Here is a 17,090-nt window from a genome sequence, read left to right as displayed (position 1 = left end):
TGCATGGTGGTCGAGGAGGCACAGAAGTGCATTTGCCATCTGTACACTTAAAGTGCCTAGAAGTAATCTTCACTTAAAGAGCAGGGTAATGACTTGGAATAATAGTGTAAGGTTAATTAGTGAAGATCAATGCAGCTGTAGACTATAATGCATGTGCTATCAAAAGCCAAAGGTGGAAACAGATAATTAAATCTATTATGCTATATTTCTCAAAGTAGTAAGATTGTTCTAATGAACCTCATTATAAGTTGTGTGAGTTTTTATGGCTGTGATGGCTGTCTTACAATGCATAACACAATTTCAGATATTTTAGCAGTGATGCTTAGACAAAATATATCATTATAATCATACTTAGATTTACTTATTTTGTTCTGTTTACAGTAATTGGCATATTTCGTTGGCTTCCAAAATTTTTAGATTGTGTAATACATTTTTGTATGTGATTATGGTTGCAAACAGACATATATGCATTAATGGGATATGAGTGTTTTTGTGTTTTAAACAGGAATGATGCCCTAATACAAATACATTTTATACAAATGGTATTTGAATAAATATGCCACTGAGACATAACTGTTCTACCTTTCATTACTGAGAGAAGGCCTATATTTAGAGCTAGCAATCTTGCACATGGTAAGTAGTACTTTCATTGTATTCCGATACAAGACCTGCAATCGGCTGCTGCTATCCCCAGTCAGCTCAGATACCGATCACTAGAATGCAAGATCTAGTTAGCATCTACAGGAAGTTTACAAGTTAAATGACATAGACAAATGAGAGACTACAACTAAAGGATGAACTCATTTGCAAGCAATAACACGCTTTTGACTCCAACATGCGCTTAATGTAAAAATGAACCTGATGTACTTTTTTAAGTAGAGGAAAGTAGGGATTTACAGGGATTTTGTTTAGTAATTTGGTTGGTTTTTGTTTACCTTCCCTCTTCCATTCCATATGACAGGGATGGTGTTAGAGGCATAGGCACATGATAGAGTCCATATCCTTCCAAAGGCTTATCTCAGCTGACCATTTAGCTTCTCAGTGAATAGACACCAAAGACATCTACCCGTTCTGTCCCCTAGCAGACAAATCAAAGCAAATAACGTAAACAGATTAAGCAGCGCACTCCGAATGAGTGCGCTGAATAATCTGCTCACATTCTTTGCTTTGATTTGGCACCGGAGGGGAAATGGAGCGCTTGCACCCATCTGGGGTCTCACTGGTTTTTCATTTGTTGAAATTGTCCCTAGTAGACAAAGGCAAGTTACCTCTTGAAGAACTTGATTATTATTTACCAATGAAATTGGAATTCATTTTTCAATTGTGCCTGTAAATCATGTAATATGGTATTTCTAACTTAATAGCACTGTCCTTGGCTTTTTATTTTAGTTTTGTTGTTTACATTTTGCAACAGCTTTTTTGTCTGGTGGTATGAGTAAACATACTAGCGATTATATACAAATAATATTATCCTTTGCGATACATTAAATACTTTAATACTTTAAATGGTTTGCTATTGGTTGATTTCTTTCCTTGTTTATTATTGGTTGCAGTAAATGGATTGACATATTGAGAAGATTCCAGAACTGCTTTCTGGACAGTCATCAAGACCTGAAGTAAACTGTTGTTGTTAATATAACATGCTAGAATCTTGACAATTATTCCAGATGCCTATAGCTTGTATATGTTCATATAATAATTAATATAGCCCTCATCACCTGTCCATTATTAGTTTGGTCCTGTTTTTCCATTTACATCTTCAAAGCTTGTGAACTTCATAAAGATATAGAATAAATAGAGAGATTGAGCCAAAAACATGAGTTTTATCAGGGTAATTTTTTAAACCTTAAAGGAAAGTAGATTTAGTGACCATGCATTTACTTTTCTCAGGTTAAAACATAACAAATACATTTAAGTTGCCGTATGTCGCCTTTAGTTATTTTACTTACTACAGTAATTTTCTTCCACATTATTGCATCTGTCTCCTGAGATATAACTGTAAATGGTAACAAACTGAGCCTTCAGGTATTTTAACACACCATTCAAATGAATTATAAGTTCATTATTATGTCACTCTTGCCACATAAAGTATATGTTTCCTTTGAAAAGTCATTGAACTTTGTTCTCTCCTTCTAGATGTTTTCAAGTGCAGAAAATGTATTATGTGCTGATAGGTTTCTGTCTTTGCTTTGAAAGATCTATTTCATACAAGCCTCTAGAAATTGTGTATGAAATTGAGGAATCAAAGGTTAAATGAGAAGTTCCAAAAAAGGTGACAACTTATAGTTTTTTTGTAAGTGTATGCGTGTGTTTGAGTGTGTGTTTTCCTATTGTTACTATAAATCAAGTGAGAAAAAGTCTTTTATTGTCCAACAATTTGCATTTTTATTACAAAATATGTTTTGAACAAAATACTTTTTATTTTTATAAATAGATTGCTTTTTCTGAAAGGATATGTTCATACAAACAAAAACGTTAATGTATTTTCATTTGGAGGCTTTACTTCTCCATTTAGAGCCACACAACACTTGATCAGAGTGGATTTTTTTGAACCAGGGACAAAATAAAGGGTGGCAAAATGACACCCACTTTGTACCTTGATCAGAGTGGAAATGGTAAACCTTGATCATCATAAGAAAATGGGAAACAGATTATTCTTCCAAGTCTTGTATAGGGTAGACTAACCTATACACATATATACACATATAACGTATTATTTGTAACTATTGTTATTAGAATTTAGTAATCTGCACAAAGTGTACTGTTGCTTTTGGGGGGAAATGCTTAGTCAGGTGTCATTTTTTTTATTTGTGGATAACTCCAACAATAATATCTGTAAGAACTGGCAGTTTGACATTTTAAAAAATAAACATTAGTAGATACCAGAATCAAATGGCACTTTGTTTCCACCGGTTATCTTTTATCAGATGTGTCAGCCACAGGAATCCCAAGCAATTCTGCAATAATGCTAAGGTGCATTTTGAAGTTGTTTGAAGGAAATTGTAATAAGGGGATTTTTGTATAAACATTTATGTTTTATTTAATTAAATACAATTCACCAATCAAGTGACGAGTGGCCCTGAAAATATGAAAATTCATTCACGCTTATGTTTGTATGAAAAAGAAAAAGATAATAATGAATAAAGACGAGTCTAAGTTTTCATGAGGATCTGTATTAAAGCCATTTATTTAACACATATGGCAGGTTGCTACAATGTTCACAATGCGCTATTAAAGGATCAATATTTAAATAGTCTCAGAGCAATCTCATTTATAAAGATTTTAGTTATGTGTAAAAAAAAAGTCTAGAGACAAGATTTTCTAGTAGCAGCTTCTGGAGCTATCCTTTCTGAGAGAAACAGGCATTCAGTAAAGGCAACAAATGTGTGTGTTGGGTTTATTATTTTTTTTCTATATATTTTTTTTCAATTACATTCAGGAAAATCAATACTTGCAAAATGTAATATTGCACACACTCACATATGACCCAAATACTAATTAATATAAATTTGTTTCACGAGCGTTAGCCCTTAATTTGAATGGCCATGCAACATCTTAATGATTATACCCAACGTTACAGTTTAGTCACACATCATGGCCATTAGATGTTTAACAATCCTAATGAATGTAATCATCACAGCCAATACCCAATACAGCACAATCTTTAGCCACTGGTTTTATTATAACATTATTCCTAAAGAAATAAACATCTCTTTTTTGGGGTGATCTGGCATTAGCTGTAATTTAACATGTTTGTGGTATTTCAAGTAGTCAAGAATATGTTTAGTGTTATGCAGCAGCTGAAAGGTCATATAGATAGAGTAATTAAGTTTAAAGAGTCTGCTATCCAATGAAATTATTGCCAGCTGGGGCAGACACGTATATATTTTTAAAATAATTTGGGAATTAAAATGCCATTTAAATAATAATTTAACAGAGTTATATATGAGGCAACAGTAGACATTTTGCCTTGCTCATTTTTAATTTTGCCACATTTGAAAATGCGAATTTTTTGAATACACCCTTGAACTATAGATTGATGCTATATATACAGCTACTGTTCTCTAGAGGTAAATACAGTAGCTGTGCCACAGGTACACAGTATAATATGGACAAGCCCAATAAACATATTATTTATATACTGGAATGTGATGACTTTCTATCCATCTTATTCTTCTGACTTTGCTAAAACTAGCTTCTGAAGCTCTCTGAGTTCTACTCAATTTTCGATGACCAGGAAGAAGTGTTAGAGATTAAAAAAAATGAGGAAAATAAAAGCTTTATTGTATAGTCATAAAGCTATCCCGAATCTAAAACAAGACCAAGGATTAATTAAGTCTAAGTCTTTACATTATGTGAAAAAGGTCATCAAATTCTACTTTTCTATGCCAAACTAGCAAACTGAAAATACAGAGTCTTTGTATAGTTTTGGAAAGATGCTTACACGATGGAAGAGGAAATATTTTGATTATCTTGGTTTTGTCTTATGTTCCGTCTCTCCTGATAATCCAAGCCAGGCACTATGCTTAGGTACAGGCAGGCTGACCTAGCTCTATCAATTTGTATTTATGCAGCTGGGGTGCTAACCAGTTCCTTTAAGCTAACAGGAGTTTGAACCAGCCAGTGTTTGTAAAGGTAAATCAATACAAGCTAAAGGTCATTATACTTTGCAATATTATAATACTTAATTGACTCAATTAATCAATTTAGGATAGTGTGCTTTTATACACCCAAGTGTTATGAAAAATGGCACCTTACAAATTCCAAACATAAAACTATATTTATAAGACAAACATAGAAAACCAAATATAGCGTAATATAGTCAACATAAAAATTATTTCAATTAAATATGGGCAATGGCAACTCACTCTTTGTCGAGCAGTCTACTGTTCATGTATTTCACATGGAATTGAGACCCTTAGGGTAGCTGTGCTCTTCCTTTTATGTATCCGATTCCTCAAGGTGGATGTGTGTTCAACAGAGGCAGACTAGAGGTAATGAATAGTAAATATATTTATTTATTTAAAAAAATGCTCCCATATTAATAAAGAAAAAAAGTCAAGTAAATAAACAATCAAATAAAAAAGGAATTTAAAAAAGTCTCTCAAAGTCTGCTCTGCTCCTCCACACACAACGCGTTTCACCCTTCAACTGGGCTTTAACAAGTATCACTCGTCGATGTGGTATCGCCTAGTTTGTATAACTCTTAGCTGTCCTTTTAAATTCAGCGCCTCTCTAAAAATTATTTTAGGTTTTGCTGGAAGAAAAGGTTTTAGAACCTCATCATAAGAAGATTAAGAAGAAAGCAGATCTATTGATACAAAAACCAGGCTTTTATAAATTCAACGACTGTCTGGCATGTAAAGCCACAAAAAAAGGGAAATAAGAAAAAGATAGAAACATTTACAGAAAATTACTAGAAAAAATGATAAAATAAAAGATCTGTTAACATGAAATACCACACATATTTATTAGAACGTACATGTGGCTGACAGTACGTGCGAAGTTCTACACAACAGCTCAAAACTATAATATCTGAAATTTTTTTTTTCTTTTCTTCGTTTTACTTGTTTTCATTAAGGCATGTGAACGTTTCCCGTTTGATCAAACATATGCCTTTTAGAGAGACTTTGGGAGACTTTTTTTAATTCCTTTTTGTATTTGATTATTTATTTTACTTTGTATTTATTAATATGCAAATCTGCAGCCCTATGGGAGCATTTTTTTAAAATATTTTTATATTTTAAATAAATATATTTGCTGCTGATTAACTCTTGTTTGCCTCAGTTGAGCACACATCCATCTTGAGGAATCGGATCCATAAAAGGAAGAGCACAGCTACCTTAAGGGTCTCAATTCCACACAAAACACATGTGAGTTGCCATTGCCCACATTTAATTGAAATAATTTTTATGTTGACTATATTACACTATATGTTGTATTCCATTTTTATCCATTTACATTTGGAATAAGCAAGGTGCCATTTCTTTTTCTTTTTTACACTTGGGTGTATGAAGCGCACTATCCTAAATTGATTCAATATATTTTTTGTATTTCTGAGACAATTAGAGGGAAGGTGCAGCTGGTGTGTTGAAAGGCGCAGTGCACATAACAGTATTTTACTGTAGCATTATACTTTAGCTGGATGTTTTGGACGTTTTATAATATTAATACATGATGCAGTGCAGAACTAATACAGAATATTTTTTAAATGTGAATATTATTCTCAATATGAAAATGAAGAAAAATGTTATGTTCAAAGATATTTTGAGTTAGCGGAGAATTGTTATAGATGATGTTAATGGCATTCTCATTTGCATGTTAATATCTAATGCCAAACCATTACTGAAAAAGACAATCTCTTGGCACTGCAAATTACAATAAACATTCCAATTAAACTTTAGTGAATATATTAATGGATTTGACAATTGATACGTACGTCCGTTAATCAGGAAATAAAGTTTCTGGGTTAATTGAATTTTGGCTGTAGGATTAGAGGTTAAATTGAAATAAAGTATTCATCTTGATATTATTGGAGTGACAAAGAAAATAGTGAAATGCCTGTAGCAGAGATTTTGCAGAGTAAAAAAGCAGATAACATGTAATTAAAATGTAGATTGCAGAGAACGACAGAAATGAATGATACATTGTAAAGCCAGTTAGGAGGCAGTTTCAATTAAGGATTAGTATAACAAACCCTTTTTTCTAAAGTTTGAAGAAAATCAGGTAACTCAAATAGGTTACAGAGGAACTGGTTTAGGGAAAGATAATTTCCGTTACATGTATTTTTGTAAATTCCATTTGAAAAGGAATTCACTTTATACATTGCTAAAAGCTAGAAATCAAACATTGATATACAAAAAGCCAAACGTGCCAATGAAACGTTGATTAAATGGCTGGATAGAGAACCTTGCCTGATTAGTAAGATTGATGGTCTTATCTGGGTTAGTATAAAGTGGGGGTGGATTTAAAAAAAATACATGATTTAGAAATATTCATATTTAACATTTGCTAATTTTGCTCCTTGGTAAGCAATACCATGTAAATTTAGTTAGGGCTTGTCAAACTTGGAGTACTTTGACTTAGTGTCAGGCTAAGCAATATATGGCCATATGGTGTGATGACATCCCCAATATTTATGCCTTAGATTTTTGTATTTATTGGTCATTATCATTCTAGCAGCAACCAAGGATTCTGAATGTGTTTGTCTTTTATGGTTTTTAGGTGGTGCACTCCCCTTTCTTTATATTTTTTGCATTAAGTTTTACCTATAAGATTTCAATTGTGAAAGAGTCATTGTAGAATTTAATTAGAAAGGTTGACTTGTCACAGTTAAGTATAGACACTTGATTAATATGAGTACACTATCAATATTTTAATGTGTCAGATTTAATCTTTCCTAGCATCACTGCTAATTATATCTATACAAATATTGTTAAAGCTCCTGTCAATGTTTAATATGCCTATGTCTAGTTTCATAGCTTTTTCTGCCATCAAGTGGAAAACAGGAGGAGTTTTCATTTGCAACTTATTTTGCAGGTAGCATTTCACTTTTTCTTAATTCCTAGCTCATAACAAGCTTTTTTTTTTATAAAGTGTGAATATTTTTGTTTTAATATTTTTATAATATTTTGCCGTATTTTTATACTCTATTTTATGAATCGTAGGAGAGGACATGCAAGTCCTTACCTGCGACTTGCAAAATTAAGAATTACTTGCACTAGCAAACAACATTAGCCCAAAGTACATTAGTACATATATGAGATTTTTGTGGATATTATTTTGTAAGATTGTGCAACTGAAGTCTTTCTTTCATTTGCTTTCTTCTACCAAGGAGAAGATTCATGTAGAATTGACTGATATAGTACTAGTTATCCTGTTCTGGGGTTCTTAAACTGCACGGGAGACAGACACTGAGGTCACACAGGGAACACAGAAAGAGTATTTGCTAGAAATTCTAGACATGGGTCATTTTTTTAAGTCCTCTTTTGGCCCTTTCGGGCTAAAATTGGGAGGCTTTTTAAATTCAAAAATGAAATTTGTTGTCTGACGCCCACATTCACTCTCACTCACTCGCCAACATTCACATTCAAAGAGCGTGAGAGAGAGAGTAAATGAGAGTGTGAGAGCACGTCAATGAGTGTGTGGGGGGAGTGTGAGTTAATGCGCCCACTGAATTTGATTGGAAAATTTGAGTTTTTGCTTGTTAAATTTGTGATACGTAAAAAACTTAATGCACAAGTCTGTGCTAGACATATAACAAGAATATGTTCCATGAGTTGACAGTATGCGCTCCATAATTACAGTTAGCACAACAGGAATACGTTGGACAACACCTGAAAAAGAGAAAAATCTATCATTTCCCAGGAGAGGAAAGGTTTGGGAAAACATGTAGTGTTAAAAGAGCAGGTAGTAGGAGTGAGTAGCATACTGAATGTAGGACAACTGTAGGACAACTGTATGTATATAGACATGGGTATATGAGGCCACTAATAAGCCCTTCCTGCTTTGCCACATGTCTAGTCTGTATTATTTGAAGGCAAGTTCATTAGGGGTCCATGTGAGTGGACATTTACACATACACACTCACTCCCTCTGCCACCACTTGGGCCAGTCCAAGTTTGCCCAGTCCTTTTTTAAAGAATGTTGGCCCACCAATAGCCCTCTTTCCCTGGCGTCAGCATGTTTCTGACAAAACGTGATGTTGTAGGTAACTTAACTGTTCTGCTATTTGGAGATCTAACCTAAACCATATATAATGCAAACTTAATTTAGTGATTTAACAGATTTAACAGATGAAATGCTTTACTATTAAATCACCAAAAAATACAACCTTCTTGGCAATACAAAGAGAAGATCAATCCATTATCAAAACAGACAAGTGCTTTCCTATTAATAGGGTCATCTCATCTTCATTGTTCTAAATCAACAGAAAAGTTTGTAAGTCTGATCAAACTGAAATTCTCTAAAAAATACTATATAACAAATGATAGTTGCACAAAATTTTATATAAAAAGAACACAATATGTACTAGCAATTGAAAAACTGAAATAGACGTCTGACCTATAACTCTTATGAAATTACAGTTGTCTTCAGGGAACACTACTTCCATTGTGTAGCTATGGCCAAACTTTGATCCTAGATTCCTGACATAAACCGAAAGGCAACTTAAAACAATAAAAAAAGAGCTGGAGGTTCTTAATGAACATCTAACAGATTTCAAATCACCTAAGGGGAATATTTTTCTGTTGAAATCCCTTGAACTTGTGTATATTTTGAATGGGCTTGTATATATTTGTCAAATCCCAGATGATTTTTATATGTATTTAAAAGGAACAGTTACTGTCCAAAAGTTTTACTTAAATATAGTGTACGCTATAAATCACTACATCCACACTCCCTTGATTTTGTCACTAATCAGCTTATTTAAAGTAACCCATTTACAATCACTTGGTATAGTTGCCAACTATCCCTTTTTTACCAGGTCAGTACTGGAACTTGTCCCAGGAAATCTTCAATTGCAGGTGTCGAGTGCAGGTCAGTAGATGAAGAGAAATAAAGAGGGAGACAGAGAAAAAGCGAAAAAATAATGAGAAAGGGGAGACATGGGGAGAAAGGGGGTAAAAAGAAATGGGAGAGATAGTGACAAATAAGAGGGATAAGGATAGATAAAAATAGGAGAGAGTGTGTTTGTGCTTTGCAAGAGTGTTTATGTTAGGACAAGTGTGTCTAGGGGCCAGTAAGTGTGTGGCTGCAAGGGAAAGTGTACATTCGCCAGCTGTCCTGAGACTGTCCTAGAATTGGGCAGCTTGTCCCAGTACTTTCAGTGTCCCAGGACATGTCCAGGGAAATTGGCAGTTGCTGGTGTTGGTTGCAGAACTGGCTTTTATGAAGGGGTAAGGGGCAGCTGTCCCGGGTCCAGTCATTCCTGGGGGCCCAAAGCAGCTCCCTTGAGACCAGGGATCCGTACATGGATACTGCAGTATGCCACCTTCCCAGCTTTCTCCAGAGGCAAACTGAACTGCCTGCCACTGAAGGAGAAGGGCCTGTTGGGGATGTCATGGATCTCCCTCTAATCAGCCTAAAATCAAGGAAGCATGAGGTCTTTTCAACCAAATCTCAGTTTCATTGCTCCCTCACCATGCATGCTGGCTATTGATGCTGAGTGCCGGGATACAACATTATACATACACCAATTAGCCATAACATCATGACCACCTGCCTAGTATTGTGTATGTCCCCCTTTTGCCACCAAAACAGCCCTGACCCGTTGAGGCATAGACTCCACTAGACCTCTGAAGGTGTGCTGTGGTATCTGGCACCAAGACGTTAGCAGCAGATCCTTTAAGTCCTGTATGTTGCGAGGTGGAGCCTCCTGGTGTCATGTGTTCTCGAGGTAAGCGACGCAAATGCACCCGGCCATTCACGTGAGGTAAAAGAAAGCATGATTTATCAGACCAGTGCTGGGCAAGTCTCAGATTGCATTATTCTAAAAGGTAGCATTGGTTTAAGAGCAATCACATATAAAAAGCTTCCTTCTGATTAAACCTAGACATGTGATAAATGCGCAATTTTACATTATTTAAATTTTACATGAATTTGTGAACTAATGTTTGTTCAATGGTGTTGACACAACTCTGCTGACTGAAACACAACTGCACAGTGTCATCACTGTTTCCCAACCCACCTAAAGGTTATACAATTCACCTGCCTTATATAGATGCTGTGCTGCAAATGTATCTACTGTTGTAACAGTGTACACATTTTGTTTTCATATAAAGCTCAATCTGATATGGGACCCATCATTTACTTTCTCAAGTCCAATATAACCTTTACATTATACTAAACAGAAATGTGAACTTTTTGAACATGTTGTTCACTAGTTACACAAAATTATTACTAGTACACTTTTATGCTTAAGACAAAATGTCTACTTGACTGTAGAATCTCTGCATGTTCCACTACAAACTTGTTTTTAGTTCTATCAAAAATAAATAATATAATAATGCCAACTAGGAAATGCTTTTGGCAAGCTGTAGGCAGCAATGCAAGACTGTTATTTCTGAGACATGTGATCACTGGTGCAGAAGAAATGATAAAGTGAAAGTGACAGAGAAGACAGGCAAAACACTATGCATTAAAATTTATATACTTGTAGTATAGCCTCATTTGAAATTCTTCTTAACTTATATTGAAAAGATTTGTAAAAGTGTTAAAGAAACATAGAAATAGGGCCGTAACATATTTTTTGTGGTTTTCTGCTTAAAGCATAGCATACAAAAGGTACATGGAGGACAGGAGTTAGCCATGATATAAGTAATTGTAGGGTTTTAAGGAATGATGACCTGAAGTTGTATCTCTTATTTGTGTGTGATTCCAGTATTATAGTATTATAACATAATAATAGCATAGAGTCAAGTTATGTGCACTGTCCACAGTGGCCACAGAGCCAGCTCTGGAGCTCAACAGAGGAAACTATATCCCATGCAAGGAGATGTGTTTGGTCAATAGTATTCTAACATAGTATTACAGTTATATAGTAAATAATTAAACAAATATGCATTTCTGCCATTATAAATGGAACAAATTGGTAAAATAGGTGAGATTAAAAACAACAAGACTCTTTCCCTACATACCCCTGATGCGTGTTTTGTTGGCTGAAGTTGAAGTACGTGCATTTTAAATTAGATACATTTTCTCCACCCCTATCATGAAAGGTTTCTACTTGGTTCTTTAGTTTTCAGAATGATGTTGTGTGTAACAGGCCGGACTGGGACAAAAAATAGGCCTGGGCATTTAAGACTGAGCAGCCCAATTTTTTTTTGTTAAACCAAATTCTGACAAATTTAATATACCATTTCTTGTTGTCTATTAGTTATATTTCAGCATGCTTTTGTCACTGTAATCAATTAGCATTACATAAATATCCAATAAATTAATCATAACCTCATGCAAGATTCAAAACAGTAACTAATCTTTGACCATTTAGTTGATACTTAGAAAGAGGTAGAAACTTTGTAAAAAACAAACTTTCACTTAGAAACTAAGAAACTTTGGTGTATAGATCAAGCAGGGGTCTCACTGCTCAATTCTCTGCCATTTCGGAGCTTAATCACTTTTGTTTGTTTATGTATAGTTTATTTCCAGGAAGAAACTTAGACCTCAGACCACCCCAACTGAAATGCGGCACTCAGCCAATCCTCGGAGCAATGACCAGCCTCCCAGGACTGTAATATGGGCCGTCAAAATGAAAGACGGCCGAAACTAGTTATGGATTTATTTTTTTGCCAACTACAGTTTGGCTGGCCCAACTGAGCGCCACATTCGTGGATGTGATCGCATATGTGCCAGGGTCAGTTGGCCTGATATGAAGTCTGAGTTTCCTCCCTACAGTGCTTTGAGTTACAGCATTGCAGGGAGAAAACTCAGACCTCAGACCAGTCCAACTGAGCCTGCCACATATGCGATCGCGCTGCACGATTGCGGCGCTCATTTGGGCCAGTCGGGCTCTAATTGGCAAAAACAAACAGTTTTTTGAGCAACTTTTATATGTCATTCTATCAATACTGAATTACTTAAACATTAAAAAACAGTCAGTCCCCAAACCACGTTTAGTCAAATAAAACTGCATAAGGCTGGAGCACACTGTGGGTACCAGCTGGATATAAGCTAGCTGACGCACACTGGAGACAGGGCTGGATTAAGTCCGGCCGGTCCGGTCCTGCTCACTCATGCGGGCCGCACCACGAAAACCGGCGGGTCGCATTTGGTGGGCCACACATTGGACGCCCCTGCTCTAAACGGAGGAATATGACGTCAGGTAAGTATGCAGTATGTGAATTTCGTTATGGAATTTTTTTTCTCAATTACAGCTCGACTGGCCGGGCCTGGTGTGTAACCATGGAGTTAGGTAATTATAGTGTTGGATATCTCAGCACATGTTTTTCTCTTCATATACAGAACACTGGATATTCCTCTATGTTAAATATTATTTTCCCTTATTAAAGGCGACATGTTTTTTACCTTTCCATTTTTTCCTACATTTGGGTCTATTCACTAAGAGTGTTCAGTCATGTCAAGGGTTAATTCGACTATCAATGGGAGCCTGCCTAAGCCAATAGAGTATGCAATGCATTCCCCAACCACTTGAGGCCACTGGTGAATGGGAGTATATATACACACTTTTGCATAATTAACATCTCATTTTTCAATTTGCTGTCCTTGAGGTTGACATATAGATTACTACCCCACTCTCACTATAAGTCTATATAATTAGTTTATTTTATATATCGCATATTAAGATAATTTCCTTATCCCTTGATCATTTCTTTCAAGACAATGCAATTACTGTGAGGAAATGAGCCTTTACAGCACATCAGAGCTCTTAATTATGACCATTTTCTTTTTTTGTCACTATATTACACCATTATCAAGTAATTGAGGAAACAGTTCCATGAAAAATATATCAGTTTATCTTTTGTACAGTTTGTATTTTGTGATTGAGGTACTCATACCTTAATGTATGTATTTTTATAAAAGTTTTCAGTAAATGTTTACCCAGTTGAGCCATGTATGGAACATGTATGTTCATTATTGCATGAGTTGGTTTTTTTTTAATAGTGAGGGCAGTGGGAAGAAAAGTGTATCTATTCCTGTTTTTGTTGTCCACATACATTTAAAGCCACTTAGTTATGTCCTCTTTTTTTGCATGATGGCATTCCTTAACCCTGAATAGATTGAATGTGTTAAATGTTAACATGTTAAATGTTCCTTCGTGTTTCTTCTTTATGCAAGCTTTACAGTTGGTTTTACAACTAGCTTAGTTTGTATGAGAAGCAATCCTTTACCTCTCACTTATTAAGAAGTAGTGATATTCCTCTGAATATTGTAAATCAAGTCTCTCAGAATGTTTTTTTTTATATATTTGTTGTTTTTTTTTACTTTTTTTTTTTTTATAAAAAAAACACAAGTCTTTCAGAATGTTAATATGATTTTAGGTCTTTAAAATCCTAAAAATCCTTTTTTTAAAAAAAAAGACAAAGAAAGCCACTATACAATACAATACAGAAAAAACATTTAATAATCAACATACTTGGAACAACCCTTATCACGTACTCACTACAGTTACTTTCTACATTTAACCAGGTCAGATAATAATACTTATTGAGTCTTGTTGCCCTTGTTCTCCATCTTTTCTTAAATCATTATCATAACCAACTTAAAGCTGATCTGTCACTTTTCCTAAATCCTAAATTAGCCTATGCAATATTGGTTAGGTTAAAATATAGCAATTTAAAAACAGTAAATATGTATTGCTTCTTTTACTCAAGATGCAAACGAGTATTCCCATTACTAAGTTACTTCTAAATTTTAATATTTGCTGATAGTTGGCAATTTTATAAGGCAAGCAATTAAAGCTATATATCTTGGTAGGCAACTGAGAAGATTATGTATAGGTTTTGTTTCCAGTGTCTATAAAACAAAATTGTACTTTTAAATAATATTCCCATTGGACTTGTATGATTCTAGATTCATACTTGCTCTAGTGAAATTGCCCCCAAAACAAGCAAAAATGGAGTACCCCTTCTACATAAAGGATTCTATATCATAGTCACATAAACATAATATGTGTGTCTCTTATACCATACACACCAAACCTCTAAGTGATACCATCTCTTCCTGATGCATTTGTGTTCTGTTTTAGCATTCAACAGGTTGGAGTCTGATTAGCCCCAAACGTCTTCACCTAATGTTTGTGGCTTTTCTCCTGGATTTCTGCAGGTAGGTCTGTTTTTTGCCCCATATTTATTCTGCTGTTTAAAGACAAAATTAAAGTTTCATACAAACTACTACTATCGAAATGCTTGCATCCTTGAACGATGTATAGGTTAATTATTGCTCATTTTATTTCTAATACTGATTGTTTGTTTATTGCCAATGCTTGATTCATTTAGGATATCATTGATAGGGCTAAATAATTCAATCATGTATTTTATCTATAGATATATTAGAACCACATTTTATTAAAACGAATGCACTTTTTTTTATTTTACTAAATATGTATGTAATGTATAATTCAGAATCCCTAAACTATTTAATGTGATATAAATAAGAAAAAAAGGACTACTATATCCTATCATGTAGATGACAGTTTGCAGTTTAATATTGGCAACAATGCAGTAAGAAATTCAATGGGCTTTTCAATTTGGGAACACAATTTGTTTGTCACATATACTCATTCACTCTCTCATACTCTCTCCTTCTCTCTCAATGTCTTCCAACCTTTTCTGCCAAACAATTCTGTGTCCTGTCTCTTTTTCTTCAGCTCCACTTTTTGTCTTGTCTCTTCTAGTTCTTCTGTATTTTTTATTATGTCTTCTCTCTTGGTCCATTTCTCCTCACTATCCACTCCATTAACCAATTAAAGGAATCGGGAAGAACTGTCCCCATCGGGCACCCCATGGTACTGTACTTTTGTGGAAGTACTCTAAGAGACCAGAATAATGCAGACGATTCTACGGAGAAAGAAAAGTGTAGAAACTGGTTCTCGTTCTCTGTCGATCTGTCTTCAATATTCTGGCCTAGCGTAATACTTCTGCAATAGTACAAATCCTCTTCTTATTCCTACAATCAGAAGAGAGGGTGTGCACGGAGGCTATGCCTTTTTGCAGAAGCATTCCAGGAGGCCAGGTTAATGGAACAGATAGCAAGGAGAAGTTGACCAAGAAAAAAGACAAAAGAAAGAAGACAGAACATAGAAGAACAGGAAGAGGCAAGATGAGTAGCCATGGAAAAGTAGACAGGGACATTAAAGCGATTGGTGTAGAAGGTAGAGACATATTGACAGACAGCCTGAGAGAGTATAAGAGAGTGAGAGAGACTATGAGAGAGCATGAGTAAGAGTGTGGGAGAGCATAAGTGAGAGAGAATGAGACTTAACCCTTTGATGACAATTGACAGTCCTGGAAAGTCATGTGTAAACAAATGGTTAACGTCAATTGACGTGCCAGGACCGTCATGACTTCAAGAGGGTGCAAAAAGTGATCTATGATTTAATGGGGTAAATTGAATTGGGTGGTATCACTGTACTCGAGAGATGTTGCTGAACACATACTGGGGTGTTGTGTGACAGTGGCATATACCAGGAGCTGTAAATTCATACATGAAGTAAAATGTGTGTGAAAAAAATGACTACCACAAAGTTTGACAAAGACTGCTGGTAGAATTAGTGCATGGAAAGAGTTAAAATACTAACAATCGAAATACCCTGGGGTGTCTAGTATATATGGTTTTATGGGGTAAATTGTATTGGAAATTGTATTGGCCAGCTTCAAAGATACCCGAAATTGCACATGGGGGAAGAATTACCAGATTTTGGAGAAAATGGTTTTGAAATAGCAAAACTCTACCTGTACTTATTGCCCCATAACGTGCAGAAAAAAGCAAAAAAACATTGGTTATTTCTAAACTCAGGACAAACAGTTAGCTTTTATAGATGAGTAAAAAAATAAAAAGTCAGAAAAAGTAATTTTTTCTAAATTTTGTCACCGTATTTTATACTTTTTTTTATAGTAAATGATATGATACGATCAAAGTAATGACATCTAAAAAAAAGCCATTCTTGTCCTAAAAAAACGATATAACTTGTGTGTGTTCAGTAAACGGGAACAAAGAAAATTACAGCTAAACACGAGCACCGGAGAAATGGTAAAACAGCTATTGTCACAAAGGGTACCAAAAATTAAACCAGCCATTGTCATGAAGGGGTTAAAAAACCAACAAAATGCAAATGAAAATTTGGTGCTCTCTGCTTCTTTTTCTTTTTGCATTGGAGTCTCTTCTTGTTTTGGATATTTGTACAAATTAACATTAAAATTCATAGGAATGTGTTGCCTAGTTAACAACACTCATTAGTTGCACACATCTGTCAGTCTTTCTATTCTGGACAGAATTAGACACCAAGTGACTGCCAGGTATCAGGTCGCCATTGATATAAATGTAACTAATGTTCTGTGCTGCCTTCAATTGCACTCTGTAGTTGAAACCTATTGTGCTAGTAAAAAAATATTCTGCCCAGATTTTTTATAAGT

Source organism: Sceloporus occidentalis, unplaced genomic scaffold, assembly GCF_023333645.1.
Source record: "Sceloporus occidentalis isolate IW3139 unplaced genomic scaffold, rSceOcc1.0.p SCAF_42, whole genome shotgun sequence".
Classification (NCBI taxonomy): Eukaryota; Metazoa; Chordata; class Lepidosauria; order Squamata; family Phrynosomatidae; genus Sceloporus; species Sceloporus occidentalis.
The sequence above is the reverse complement of the archived record's forward strand: the minus strand, read 5'-3'. Positions refer to the sequence as shown.